Source organism: Macrobrachium rosenbergii, chromosome 2, assembly GCF_040412425.1.
Source record: "Macrobrachium rosenbergii isolate ZJJX-2024 chromosome 2, ASM4041242v1, whole genome shotgun sequence".
NCBI classification, from domain to species: domain Eukaryota; kingdom Metazoa; phylum Arthropoda; class Malacostraca; order Decapoda; family Palaemonidae; genus Macrobrachium; species Macrobrachium rosenbergii.
The window spans coordinates 71,551,506-71,565,380 of NC_089742.1; the positions used below are offsets into that span (position 1 = coordinate 71,551,506).

Consider the following 13,875-nt stretch of genomic DNA (forward strand, 5'->3'; position numbering starts at 1 on the left):
CAGCGTTTGGGTTGTTAAACAAAAAATATTTTATCGAACGTGGTTTCTTAACGAAATTTCGAAATGTCACTCTTGGTGAGAGTATTTCGGGACAACGTAAACAGGCAGTAGGAAACAACCTCTATTATTCGATTGAAGTGAAAATTGCTTCACATTTTATAAGCGTAACAAATCCTGGTTTAATGTGTGTTTTCGTCGAAAAATATATTTCATAGCTTGGTGATAGTAATAAAATTGTTTGGCAGCCTAGGCTACATGTACGCCGTCAAAATACTTATTTGGCAGGATGCTATATCTTACCCGTTCTTCTGAATATAACTTAGTTTCGAATATACAGAAGGGATTTCTCAGTGGTAAATGTTGTCGAATCGTCATTGTAAGGAAAAATAGCTTTTAAGAATGGTAAAACCAAGTGAAAAAAGTTCGACCAAGCAGTCGCAAGACCTATGCCAATTGATTCGACAGGCAATTTTATTGTTTGTCGTTTTTTTTTAGAACAGTTTTATTCTAAATGAGCCATGATTGCATTCTTATGGTAAGCCTTATTTAACAATGCTCTCTAAGTAACCAATCTTTCCAAGGCCTTAAAATAAAAAAGAAATTACTTTGCTAGCATTGGCTGTCATCAGTTTGTTTTGCAGACGCTGAGCATGGCTGGAAAAATTCATATTTTGCTAACAGTGTTTTCATAGCATTTGCCAAACAATGCTCCCCCCCAAAAAAACCCAGGGTAGCTAAATAAGATAAACAAAATGTAGCTTTTTAAACGAATGAGATGGCGCCTTTACACCGATGCTATTTCTTGTTTGCCATTTTAAATGCTTGGCGGTATGTAGGTGTGAAAGCTATTGTTTACATTAACATATGTGATTTTAAACGAATAATAGTTAGCCTATGCATGAAGGCAATAGTTGTTACATTATATATATATATATATATATATATATATATATATATATATATATATATATATATATATAAAGTATTTATTTGTATGTATATGTATTACTAATCACTCAACATAAATCATCATTTTAGCTTTTACTGTTACAAGGAATATTTAGAATTATATTTATTTGTACGTATACCGATTACTTATTGTTCGATATAAATCAACATTTAATTTTTTACGTCAAAGGAGAATATATAATCGTTTATATATATATATATATATATATATATATATATATATATATATATATATATATATATGTGTATGTATATATATATATATATATATTATATATATATATATATATATATTATATATATATATATATATATGTGTGTGTGTGTGTGTATATATATATATATATATATATATTACTGATCATTCAGTCAGGGCAACTTTTTAACGAGGTTTTATTTGATTTTCCAATATCTTTTTTTTGTACTGATTAAAATAGGTGATTTTTAATTCAAAATTCTTGACGTCATATAAAAAAATTTCGAATCTTTTTTTTTTTTTTAAAAAGAATATATAGTTATTTATGTATATTGGATATATTGGCTGCTTGATAAGGCAATAAATTTTATTAGTCAAGTTGCATTTGGCTTTCTAGTATTTGATATCTACATATATATATATATATATATATATATATAAAAGCGAATGTTTGTATGTTCGTGCGCTATAGAAATCCTAACCGCATGACCGATCTACACAAAACCTGGCATGGAACCATCATTTGACCCAACTTAGATAGTTGGTTAGGTCAAACCTGTAACCCCCTCCCCCATCCCCCTTCCATTTGTAACTTAACGTGCTAACCACCGCAATGATCTAGACAAAATTTGGCACGTGGCCATCATTTGACCCAACTTACATAATAGGGTAGGTTTCAAGCCCATACTCCCTTCCCTTTCCCCTTCTTCATCCCCCCTTTGCCCTTCCCTTTGTAATGTATGTGGTAACCACTTGACTGATCTAGACAAATTTTGGCACGTGGCTATCCCCTTCCCTCATCTCCTTTCCACCTTCCATTTGTAACTTATGCAGTAACCGCTTGACCTATCTAGACAAAATTTGGCACATGGCCATCATTTGACCTAACTTAGATAATAGGGTAGCCTAGGTTTCAAACCCGTACCCCCTTCTCACATCCCCTTTCCACCTTCCCTTTGTAACTTATGCAGTAACCACTTGATTGATCCTAGACCAAATTTGGCACTTGGCCATCATTTGATCCAACTTAGAGTAGGTTTCAAACATGTCCCTCCTTTCCCTTCCCCTTCCCCATTCCCTTTGTAACTTACGTGGCAACCGCTTGAACTATCTAGACAAAACTTGGCACGTGGCCATCATTTGACCCAACTGCGATAATAGGGTAAGTTTCAAACCCATGCCCCCTTCCCCTTCCCCTTCCCCTTCCAACTTACGTGGTAACTGCTTGATCAATCCAGACAAAATTTGGCAGGTGGCCATCATTTGACCCAACTTAGATAGCCTAATAGGGTAGGTTTCAAACCCATACCCCCTTGACCTTCCCTTTGTAACGTATGTGGTAACTGCACGACCGATCTAGACAAAATTTGGCGCATGTCCACCATTTGACCGAACTTAAATAGTAGGGTAGGTTTCAAACATGTACCCCCTTCCCTGTCACCTTCCCCACCCCCTTCCCCCTTTCCTTTGTAACTTATGTGGCAGCTGCTTGAACGATCTAGACAAAATTTGGCACGTGGCCATCAGTTGACCCAGCATAGATAATAGAGTAGGTTTCAAATCCATACCCCTTCCTCTTCCCCTACCTTCTATTCTCCAGTCCCTTTGTAACTTTTGTGGTAACCGCTTGACCGATATAGACAAAATTTTTCATGTGGCCATCATTTAACCCAACTTAGATAATAGTAGGTCTCAAACCTGTACTCCCTTCCCCTTCCCATCCATTTCCCCCTTTCCTTTGTTACTTATGTGGTAACCGCTTGACGGGTCTAGACAAAATTTTGCACGTGGCCATCATTTGATCCAACTTTGACAACAGGGTAGTTTTCAAACCTGTTCCCCCTTCCCCTTCCCTTTCCCACATCCCCTTTTCCCCTACCTTTTGTTACTTATGTGGTAACCGCTTGATCGATCTATACAAAATTTGGCACATGGTCCATCATTTGACCCAACTTAGGTAATAGAGTAGGTTTCAAATATATATCCCCTTTCCCTTCCCCTTCTCCTTCCCCCTTCCCCTTCTCTTTGTAAGGTATGTGGTAAATAAACTCAACGGGCTTATCGTACCTAATTTCATATACTCGTTACCATATAAATATGTAATTGAGAATGCTTTTCTTTCTTGTGATTAATAAATTGTGTATCAAGGTTGTGTTTAGGTTTAGTTGGGATATGTGTAGGTTTAGCAACGGATGTGTTTAGGTTTGGCGAGGGGTGTGTTTAGGTTTAGTGTGGGGTATGCTTAGGTTTAGTTGGGGTGTTTCAGTTAAGTTGGGGGGTTATGTTTAGTTTTAGTGGAGGGTAAATGGGACAGACACCACAGTAATACCTGGATAAAAGGGACAGTCGGTAAAATAATACCTGGATGAAAGGGAGTCACCACAGTAATAACAGCGGGGACAGTCACCACAGTAATGTCTGGATAAAATAGACAGTCACCACAGTAATAACTGAATAAAATAGACATTCACCACAGTAATACTGGATAAAAGGGACAGGTAGTACAGTAATACCTGGATAAATGGGACAGTCACCACAGTAATACCACCTGGATAAAAGGGACAGTCACCACAGTAATACATGGATAAATAGGACAGTCACCTTAGTAATACCACCTAATCCTTGGATAAAAGGGACAGGTAGTACAGTAATACCTGGATAAATGGGACAGTCACCACAGTAATACCACCTGGATAAAAGGGACAGTCACCACAGTAATACATGGATAAATAGGACAGTCACCTTAGTAATACCACCTGGATAAAAGGGACAGTCAGCAATGTAGTACCTGGATAAGTAGGACAGCCACTGCAGCAATCCCTGGATAAATGGGACAGTCAGCACTGTAATACCTGGACAAAATGAAAAGTCAGCACAGTAATACCTAGATAAAAGGGACAGTCAACACAGTAATGCCTGGATAAAAGGGACAGATGGAACAGTAATGCCTGGATAAATGGGACAGTCACCACAGTAATACCTGGATAAAATGGGCAGTCACCACAGTAATGTTTGGATAAAAGGCACAGTCAGCACAGTAGTACATTGGTAAAAGGGATAGCAGCACAGTAATAAGTGGATCAATGGAACATTCAGCACAGTAACACCTGGATTAAAGGGACAGTCACCACAGTAACAACTGGATAAATGGGACAGTCACTACAGTCATACCTGGATAAAAGGGACAGTCACCACAGTAATATCTGGATAGATGGGACAGTGAGCAAAGTCATATTTGGATAAAAGGGACTGTTAGTACAGTAATTTCTGGACAAAAGGGACAGTCACCGTAGTAATACCTGGATAAATGGGACAGTCAGCGCTGTAATATTTTGATAAAGGGACAGTCAGCACAGTAATTCCTAGGTAAAAGTGACAGTCACAGTCAATAGGAGGTGCAGGAACATTTTTCCACATTCTGCAGAGTTTTCACACGGGCAGCGCTAGGTTGGTCACTAACTATATATATATATATATATATATATATATATATATATATATATATATATATATATATATATATATATATATATATATATATATATATATATATATATATATATATATATATATATACATACACACACACACACACACACACACACACACATTAGAATGTAACATTCTTTTTACTTCAACTACAGTGGACCTCAGAACAATTGCCTTTCAAATACATTGTACACACTTATGATTAAATTACGTGTAAACAAAGTACAAGAGGGTAAAAAGCAATGTAGTGCCCTAGTGTTTCCCTACTACAGTAGTAGTAGTTTTTTTTTTTTTTTTTTTTTTTTTTTTTTTTTTGGCTGTGTTTTGATGTGGCCTCCTGAGGTCACACGCTCAGGAGGAAGATCGCCACTCTACGTTATTGACTCTACTGTATATGGTTTTCTTCTCAGTGGTTTTGGCTCTGTTCTTTACTAGAAGTATGTATCAGTATTTTTTTCTCTCCAGCCTAAATTATTATTCAAAATATTTTTTTATAATTGCAGTACAGAGTAAGTACTATAATCTATCATCCCCCTGTACAATAGCAATAAGTTTTCAGTGATTTTCAATAAGGTTTTTGCTGAAATTTCTGACGGTTCCGGCTTATACGTTCGAGTTCAGCTAAAATATATTCATCAGAAATTATTTCCCGGCTTAGCATTCAATAATCATTTTGAAGGTTTTTTATGTAAAACTCAATAATAATGCAGTTTTTCGTTTTCAATGATATTAAAAGTAAGGTTTTCTTTGAAAATTTTCCTTTGATTTCGTTATATGTTATATGCATGTAGGCATTTCAAGTATTTGCATTCTTTCAAATCTTTGGCATGCTTTCTTGAAAGTTCTGCTTCTGAGAAATTGCAGGAAAGATCAATTTCCTGAAAATTACATAATTTTTTTCCTTCCATCTTTTATTTTCAAAACATGGATGGTTGTGTATCGGATAATGTATAATATTTTCAACTGCGACAGCATTAGTCGCAGCAATAATTGAAGATAGTCTGTTTATACGATGTAACTCTAAAAAGCAAGGATTTTCTTCATTGTCTTTCTCTTTGTAATTTGCATAATAAAAAACTTTTTTTGAGATCTGGTACTCTAAGGATGTGTTCACGTTTAAAAATTGTCCCCAACCTCATTCACTCTTGTCTCTTGGAGTCTCTGTCACCTGTCTTTTTGTGTTAGTGTTTGAACATTCAGGAGATATACATGTACACACATATGTGCACCTGTACAGATGCCTGAAGCAGTTCAGTCACTATTCAACAGCCAGCTGAAGTGTGAATGTGGCAGCGATTGTTGTCTTTTTGTTTTTCAGTGGGAGCCACCCCCTGTTAGGGTAAATGGCAAACTTAATACACACATTATATATATACACATATATATATATATATATATATATATTTTCACGTATTTTCATTCCTCCCTCTTAGCCAGCCAGATAATGTATCAATTTTTTAAATAAAAGAGCTTCTCAGTTAACGGGTAGGCTAGGATTTAATGGCGGGAGAGACGTTTGGCCTCTTGTTTTGACTGTGGGGGCAGATTCCCTTCCCTGCCCCCTCCCCCCACATCACCTGACCTGGGGTAAAGGACAATGACACCTTAGTTTTCTTCCCCTCACCCCCCTCAATCACATGATCAGTCGATGCATTTCCTTCATTAGGGTAGAAAAGAGACTAGGAAGTTCGTTAAGCATAAAAGGCGAATGCCTTTCCGAGGGCGGGGGGACTACTACTTTCAGCCTTAGGGACTTGGTTATAAGGCCTCTTTCCTTGTGATCCTTTTACTGGCTTAAGACTTGCTTTCAGATGTGACATGCTTACTCATGAACAACCACACTTGAAGATGTTTTCGAACCAAGAGGCAAGGCGAGACACAGCAGAGACGCGATCAAAGCCCCCACACGAGAGGACGTAAAAAACCTTCTCCTGTCTTTCCTTTGTGTGGTAGTGGACAAGCACCAGTGACCCAGTTTGTCTTGCAAAGAGCTCATGCAACAGCATCAGGTATGTCTGAGTAGCGGTCTATTGCCAGTACAGTTCTTTCTCTCACCGTAAATTTCTCCCCAATTCCTAATTTTCAACTTTTCCACTTTCCTTCAAGCTCCTCCTTGTTTTGAGATTGACGACACAGCCCATGCTCTCTCTCCCCAGTGCCAATACAAGTTTCAGTGATCAATTAGACTACATCCTCCATAGTGTTAAATAAGGGCTACTTAAATTAAGCACTCAAGTGATTAAACTCTCCCTAGTGCATAGGTTTCATGTGATAACTTTCCAGTTCATGCGATTACTAAACCTGGCTCTTTGTTCCAGGAATCCTGCTTCGTGCCTCAGTCAACAAAGCCTTGTAAATTAAGTCCCCTGGAATACTGCCGTATAGAAAATCCAAGAAAGTCTAGTTAGTGGCCCGTTGCAAGAAAGCCCCCTCAGCAGGTTGATTGACGCTTTATTACGATGTCCAGTTAACGACATGCTATTTACGTTCTTGTGAATTTGATTCTTGCATCATTCTTACTTTTGTTGTTTGCTGGCTCTTCAATTCCCAGCATCATTTCATTGCTTCATTTGTAAATAAAATCGCAACATAAATTACTCCCTCATTTCCAATGGCGACCTTCCAATATTTGATCCAGTTGGGTAAAATAAGATAAGTGAAAAACCTCCTCCTTGCATTTTGTTTACAGACTGGTGTTCTTCTTTGGCGCAACTTGCAGTATCTAAATTAAAGTAAACCCCTTCCTTCCTCCAAGGACCCTCAGATTGTAAGAGTGTCGATCTCGCCAGGATCTAGTCTAATAGCGATAAATTAGCCCTGCTATTTGCTAAGACTAGAGACGAATGAACCCGGACAGAATTAATTCATTTAATTCCATTATTTCACAAAGGCATAAGGTTGACTGAAGCAGAACATAAGGTAAGGTTGTTATCATTAAGTCATTAGGGATACGTAGAGATAACTAGGAAAGTGATATTTTTTTAAGAGAGAGCAAAAACTCAACAAGTCTTTTGTTAGAATTTCTTCATAACACTGGCGAAAGCGCATAGGTTTTAAGTTAGTGAGGCAGAGCGGCAGCCTGCAAACCTTTCACCACTGCAAACTTTCGAGTGTAGGGAGCAGTTGTGTTGCCAGATGAATGATTATAGGAGTCAGGAAGTGTTTACTAGGGAATTATCACATGTGTTAGCCGTGAAAAGTTAGCTAGGAGTTTTATTCAAGAACAGTTACGGCAGAGAAAGTGTACAATTTCTCTGTCTGTGATATAGGACTTTGAATTGACATTGGTTAAACCACGTGTAGGGGTCTCTGGCATCCTGACGCCGAGCGAGTAAGCAGGCGTTCTCTTCAAGTTGGCACATGCGCAAACGGTTTCCAGTGTAGTAACAACAACATTCCAAGCGTAGTTATTTAACAACCCTCCCAGCGTATATTCAGTAAAGTAAAGACATTGCTGGAGTTTAAAGTTAAACAATTCAATTTTGCTTTCAAAACCCGCATTTAGCGAAGAAAATAGAGTTTTGTTGTTCTGTATCCTTTTTCTCTCCAACACTTCCCATTCTCTGTTCATGTGACAAAGCAATTCAACCCACGATCAGCTGTTTTCTCCCACATGCGACTCAATCCCACATCTTTCGTTCACGTTGAGTGAAGTTTCATCACTTTTCAACCTTAACGTAAAACCTTCACAAAGACTTGAAGCCTTTTGAAACAGTTTACGACTTGTCAGGGCGAGAACGCATTAGTAACCTTACGTAGTTTCCACGAATTCATTTTGTAAGGGAAAGAGACCTTAACTTCGCAAAACGTAATTTTCTCTTAAACATAATTTATTTTCTCTTAAACACAAGGTAAAGTGACTTTTTCCTCAAAATTTTGCATAACCCACGAGTATTGGAAAACATAAAGCTAAATACCTTTTGTTACACTGCACTTTTAAGATTCTCAGATTCCTTTATCATATACACAGTGCGCGAGACAGATTTTATTTTCTTGCATACCTGTCCTTTTCCTCATAACAAGTGGCATGCAAAAATTTATCCACTGAGTATTGGAAAACCAACCCAAAATCATAAAAACCCCTAAATACAAAGAATTTTCTTTTGTTTAACCAACCTTTGATCTTTTCTGAAGATTCAAACCCACTTTTATTCCTTTCTTACTCCTCATATACACATCAGCACCATAGTGCCACCAAACCCAAAATTTATAAAGCAGAGTGCCATACAACCAGTGTCTCCGCCCGCAGGACCTTAGCTCCTTCAGGAAAACCCCCATTAACCAGAGTCTCTACCCATAAGGACAACCCTTCAGGAATAATCTTGCATACTTCTGTGTCTTCTATTAGGTGCTTCAGCTCCTATAAATTTCCTCCAGGAACAGCCCAGTCAACCCAGTGGTATGCCATGGAGTGCACGGACAGTGATTTAATTACAAAAGATTTATCAACTGAGGCGTGCTGGAGAAGAAGAAGAAGAAGGAAGACAGCACGAGTGGCCCTCAAAAAGCAAGTACTCATTATTCAATGAGAGGGCCAAGAAGGAAAGTGCCAAAGCAATAGTGGCCCAACAACCCTCCAGCCCCATACCTGCTGCACCAAGTGCTCCTCTCTCAAGCCTTAATTCTCTATACCCCAAGTGGACTGAGGAAGAGCCGGAAGCATGGCTGGAAGAGGTCGAGGTGCTCTTCGATAATTTCAACACCACTGAGGCTGAGAGGGCCTTAGTGCTGACCAAACACCTGGAAGGTGAAGGAAAGGCAGCCCTCTGCTCGCTGGAAGCACAATCAACGAAGAGACATGGCCGCAGTCCGTGAGGTAGTAGCCAAGGCATAACAAAGTAATCCCTGAGAAGTGGAGACAATGGTTCCGAGGTCTGGCCAAGGAAGACAGCTGGTCCTGGACAGAATGGGCCTGTCACAAGACTCAGGCTTGGACCCGCTGGGTCGACTCCCTGAAATGCACAACTTTCGAGGACCTATTCAATAGGACCATGCTGGGAGATCTTTTCCAGTGTGTGCCTGGGCCTCTGGCTGTGTATCTCAGTGATAAGCAGCCACCCACTCCCAGGGAAGCCTGCCGCTTGGCTGATGTCTGGGAAATGTTTAATGTCTCCCACAGCACATTTCAACGCTGTGTAGTGCCACCCAGATACCTCTCAGGTTCAGCACGCCCATGGAACGGACCACCTAGCAAACCTACTTGCACCATCTGCAAGAGGTATGGCCATGCCGAAGCCAAGTGCCGCTACAAGGCAGACAACCACCAAGGCAACAACCAACGGCAGCCTACCAATAACTGCCACTCCTCCTCTCCTTCTACCTCCACACCACCTTCCCAGCAGACCGTCACTGCCGGGAGACATCCCATCCCAAGGGACCCTGCCGAGACTATGGAGCTCCAGGGCACTCTCCGTCTGGGTATCCTGCCTGCTCGAAACATGTGCCCTATCCCAGACATATCAACCTGATTAGTGCCACCTCCTCCCTGGCTGTGCCACCAGAGAGGTCTCACCCTGAGCGGGTCTGGACTCAGTCCATCTCAGTGGTCCCTCTGGATGGCTCTAGCCCACCAGCGCATCTACCAACTACTGCAGACACTGGCTAGGATATTAGCCTGATTGATCTGGCCAAAATGCCAGCCAGTGCCACTGTAGACAAGCAAACCAGATGGACGCTAACCTGGGTAGATGAGCAATCCTTGACTGTCCCCACAGTTGAACTCAGGGTGATCACCCCTTGGAGCACCCAACCTCACCACCTTGGAGTGGTGAAACGTATTCGGCACAGAGTGGAATTCCTGCAAGGATAAGACATCCACTGGGGATGTCCCACACCCACGCCACTGTTGCCTGACTGCCTCCGCCAGTGAGGCCATGACAAAACTTCCTGAGCAGGACACAGCCTCTGTGACAGCTGTGCCACCGTCACCCCAACGTTCTGTACCGGATCCACCAACATCTAAACCATTCCAGGCCTAGTCCGCGAATCTCACAACCGGATGGCCACCAAAAAACTCCTCCCTCACCACGAAGGGATACTACCAAATACTGCTGCAGGACCTGCAACATAAGAGGGCACTCCGAAAGATGGTTAAAGTGCCCCAGCAAGCTAGCCACAGCGGCCACCATTTCCACAACCAACCCAAGAGGCTCGGCCCTCTCCCCAAGACAGAAATCTCTGTCGCCTATCACTCCAGGTACACCGAGGGGTTTTGGACCCCCGGGTCCCTCTTCAACCTCGTCTAAATCCAATTCACTGCCAGTGCCACTTGCAAGCACTGGTCAGTACCAAGCTCCGCCCATCCCGGCTGGAATCTCCATACCAACCTTAATCCCCGTGCCTGGCCCTGAGTTAGTGCCAGTGCCAGATCCAGAACCTGACACGGATCCTCCTACGGGAGATCCACCTAACCTCACAGATATGGTCATCGCCGATCATGAGCCTCCAACCCCTGACGTTTCTTCTTCCCACTCTCTTCCACCTGCCAAGGATGACCCTCTGGCTGGCCTGGACATTACCTCTTTTCTGGTCAACCAGGAACTGTCCAGCCAGGATGCAGATGCTGGTTCTACTCCCATGATGGTTGTCACAGCAGCCAAAGTAGGAGGTTGTCACAGCAGCTGAAGTAGGAGACCAGCCCATAGCTACTGAGGCTGCCCCTGACGGTGCTCCTGGCCTTTCTCCAACGTTGGTACCCTCATCACCACCTAGGAATGGCCTAGCCAGACCTTGGAGGCCCCTGAAGAAGAAGAAGGGGCGGAAGAGATCCTGTTAACAAATCAGAGCCACGAGCTCTCCTTGGCACTCATGCCCAGTTGGCACAGTGCCGCTCCCATCTCAGATTGATTCTGGCACCTGCCCAGAGAAGGTAGCCTGCCCGTGCAGATCTAACCCCTTAGGCATCTGTAACATTAGTGATTAACCCCTTCAAAACCATTCCAGACATCTGTAAATTGCATTTTACCCTTCAGGTTACTCATAATTCATTGCATGCCATTAGTCATTGCCAGCCATTCAGTGCCAGTGCCAGTCTTAGGATAGTAGGTTAGGTTAAATATTTACTATGTGCATTTGCCTAGGAGTAGATTTCTCCTGTCATTAGAGACAGTTAGTAGAAGTGTATATACCTTTAGATAGGGTAAGCCTGTTGTACAGTACCCCTCTTAGCAGTTAGGTAGGTCCATTTAGCTATTGCAGTGCAAAAGCACAATTCATGTAGGGACACTAGCTGACTAGTCGGGACGAATAGCTCACATAGCCAAGACCTTCATGCCCAAATGGCTGTGAATGCCTTTCCAAAGGGGGGACCTTTCACGTATTTTCATTCCTCCCTCTTAGCCAGCCAGATAATATATTGATTTTTAAATAAAAGAGCTTCTCAGTTAACGGATAGGCTAGGATTTAATGGCAGGAGAGACGTTAGGCCTCTGGTTTTGACTGTATGTAGGGGCAGATTCCCTTCCCCCTTCCCCCCCACATCGCCTGACCTGGGGTAAAGGACAGTGACACACCTTAGCTTTCTCCCCCTCACTCCCTCAGTCATGTGATCAGTCGATGCATTTTCTTCGTTAGGGTAGAAGAGAGATAAGGAAGTTCATTAAGCATAAAAGGCGAAAGCCTTTCCGAGGGGGGCTACTACCTTCAGCCTTAGGGACTTAGTTATAAGGCCTCTTTCCCTGTGACCCCTTTTACTGGCTTAAGACTTGCTTTCAGATGTGACCTGTTTGCACACGAATGAACACACTCGAAGATGTTTTCGAACCAAGAGGCAAGGCGAGACACAGCAGAGACGCACTCAAAACCCCACACGATAGGACGTTAAAAACCTTCTCTCTTTCCTTTGTGTGGTAGTGGACAAGCACCAGTGATCCAGTTTGTCTTGCAAAAAGCTCGTGCAACAGCATCAGGTATGTCTGAGTAGCATTCTATTGCCAGTACAATTCTTTCTCTCCTCAAAAATTTCTCCCCAATTCCTAATTTTCAACTTTTCCATTCTCCTTCAAGCTCCCCCATGTTTTGAGATTCACGACACAGCCCATGCTCTCTCTCCCCAGGCCAATACAAGTTTCAGTGATCAGAAGTAGACTACTTCCTCCATAGTGTTAAGTAAGGGCTACTTAAATTAAGCACTCAAGTGATTAAACTCTCCCTAGTGCATAGGTTTCATGTGATAACTCTCCAGTTCATGCGATTACTAAGCCTGGCTCTTTATTCCAGGAATCCTGCTTCGCGCCACAGTCAACCAAGCCTTGTAAATTAAGTCCCCTGGAGTACTGCCGTATAGAAAATCCAAGAAAGTCAAGTTAGTTGCCCGTTGCAAGAAAGCCCCCTCAGCAGGTTAATTCACGCCTTATTACGATGTCCAGTCAACGACGTACTATTGACGTCCTTGTGAATTTGATTCTTGTATCATTCTTACTTTTGTTGTTTGCTAGCTCTTCAATTCCCAGCGTCATTTCATTGCTTCATGTGTAAATAAATTCATTGTAACGTAAATTACTCCCTCATTTTCCATGACAAGCTTCCAATATTTGATCTAAATGGGTAAAGTAAGGTAAGTGAAGAACCTTCTCCCTGCATTTTGTTTACAGACTGGTGTTCTCCTTTGGCCCAACTTGCAGTATCTAAATTAAAGTAAACCCCATCCTTCCTCCAAGGACCCCCAGTTTGTGAGATTATATATATTGTGTGTGTGTGTTGGTGCGCGTGTGAGCACGACAGGCTGAATGAAGGCAGAGAGAAATTTAAAACTAGTACTCTTGTTATAGTAAGACTTCAGTATGGCGTCCCAGGTTTCACAACAAGTTTTTCATTCGTGATAAGGAGAGTTAGAGCATAAACAAAACATGTTGTGTTATGTGTCACTTCAAGAGTAGGCAGCGGAGCAAGATTATGTGATGGGACGCAAGAGTAGTCAGATGTCATTCAGATCAAGTTTCTTTGAATCGAAGGTCTAGTGGAACTTCGTGTCTTTATGTTAAGTGTGCTCAAGAGAGTGCGTGCACGCTTTTCTATTTTTAAATCACTATGGAAGTATACTCTCGCATGATTATAGGATATGTATAGTGGTGGTTTGCAAACATGCTGACTTAGGCAAACAAATAATATGACTACTTTTGCTTATACACTAAGCAGTCCCTGATATATGCTGAGGAATATGACGGAGAAACTAATGACGCCGAATAATCTTAAGCGTGAAACAAATGAGTAGAGTGAAAAAC

General features: G+C 41.5%; 1 long non-coding RNA gene across 1 annotated transcript in view; it reads left to right on the top strand.

Moving 5' to 3' along the window:
- The window catches only part of LOC136848442 (uncharacterized), a 14,035-nt gene extending 914 nt beyond the window's left edge, over positions 1-13,121 (top strand). Inside the window, exons 2-3 of the long non-coding RNA XR_010856021.1 lie at positions 12,368-12,561; positions 12,872-13,121. This is a non-coding gene — a long non-coding RNA (uncharacterized lncRNA). The remainder of the gene's footprint in view (positions 1-12,367; positions 12,562-12,871) is intronic.
- The last annotated feature ends 754 nt before the right edge of the window (positions 13,122-13,875 follow it).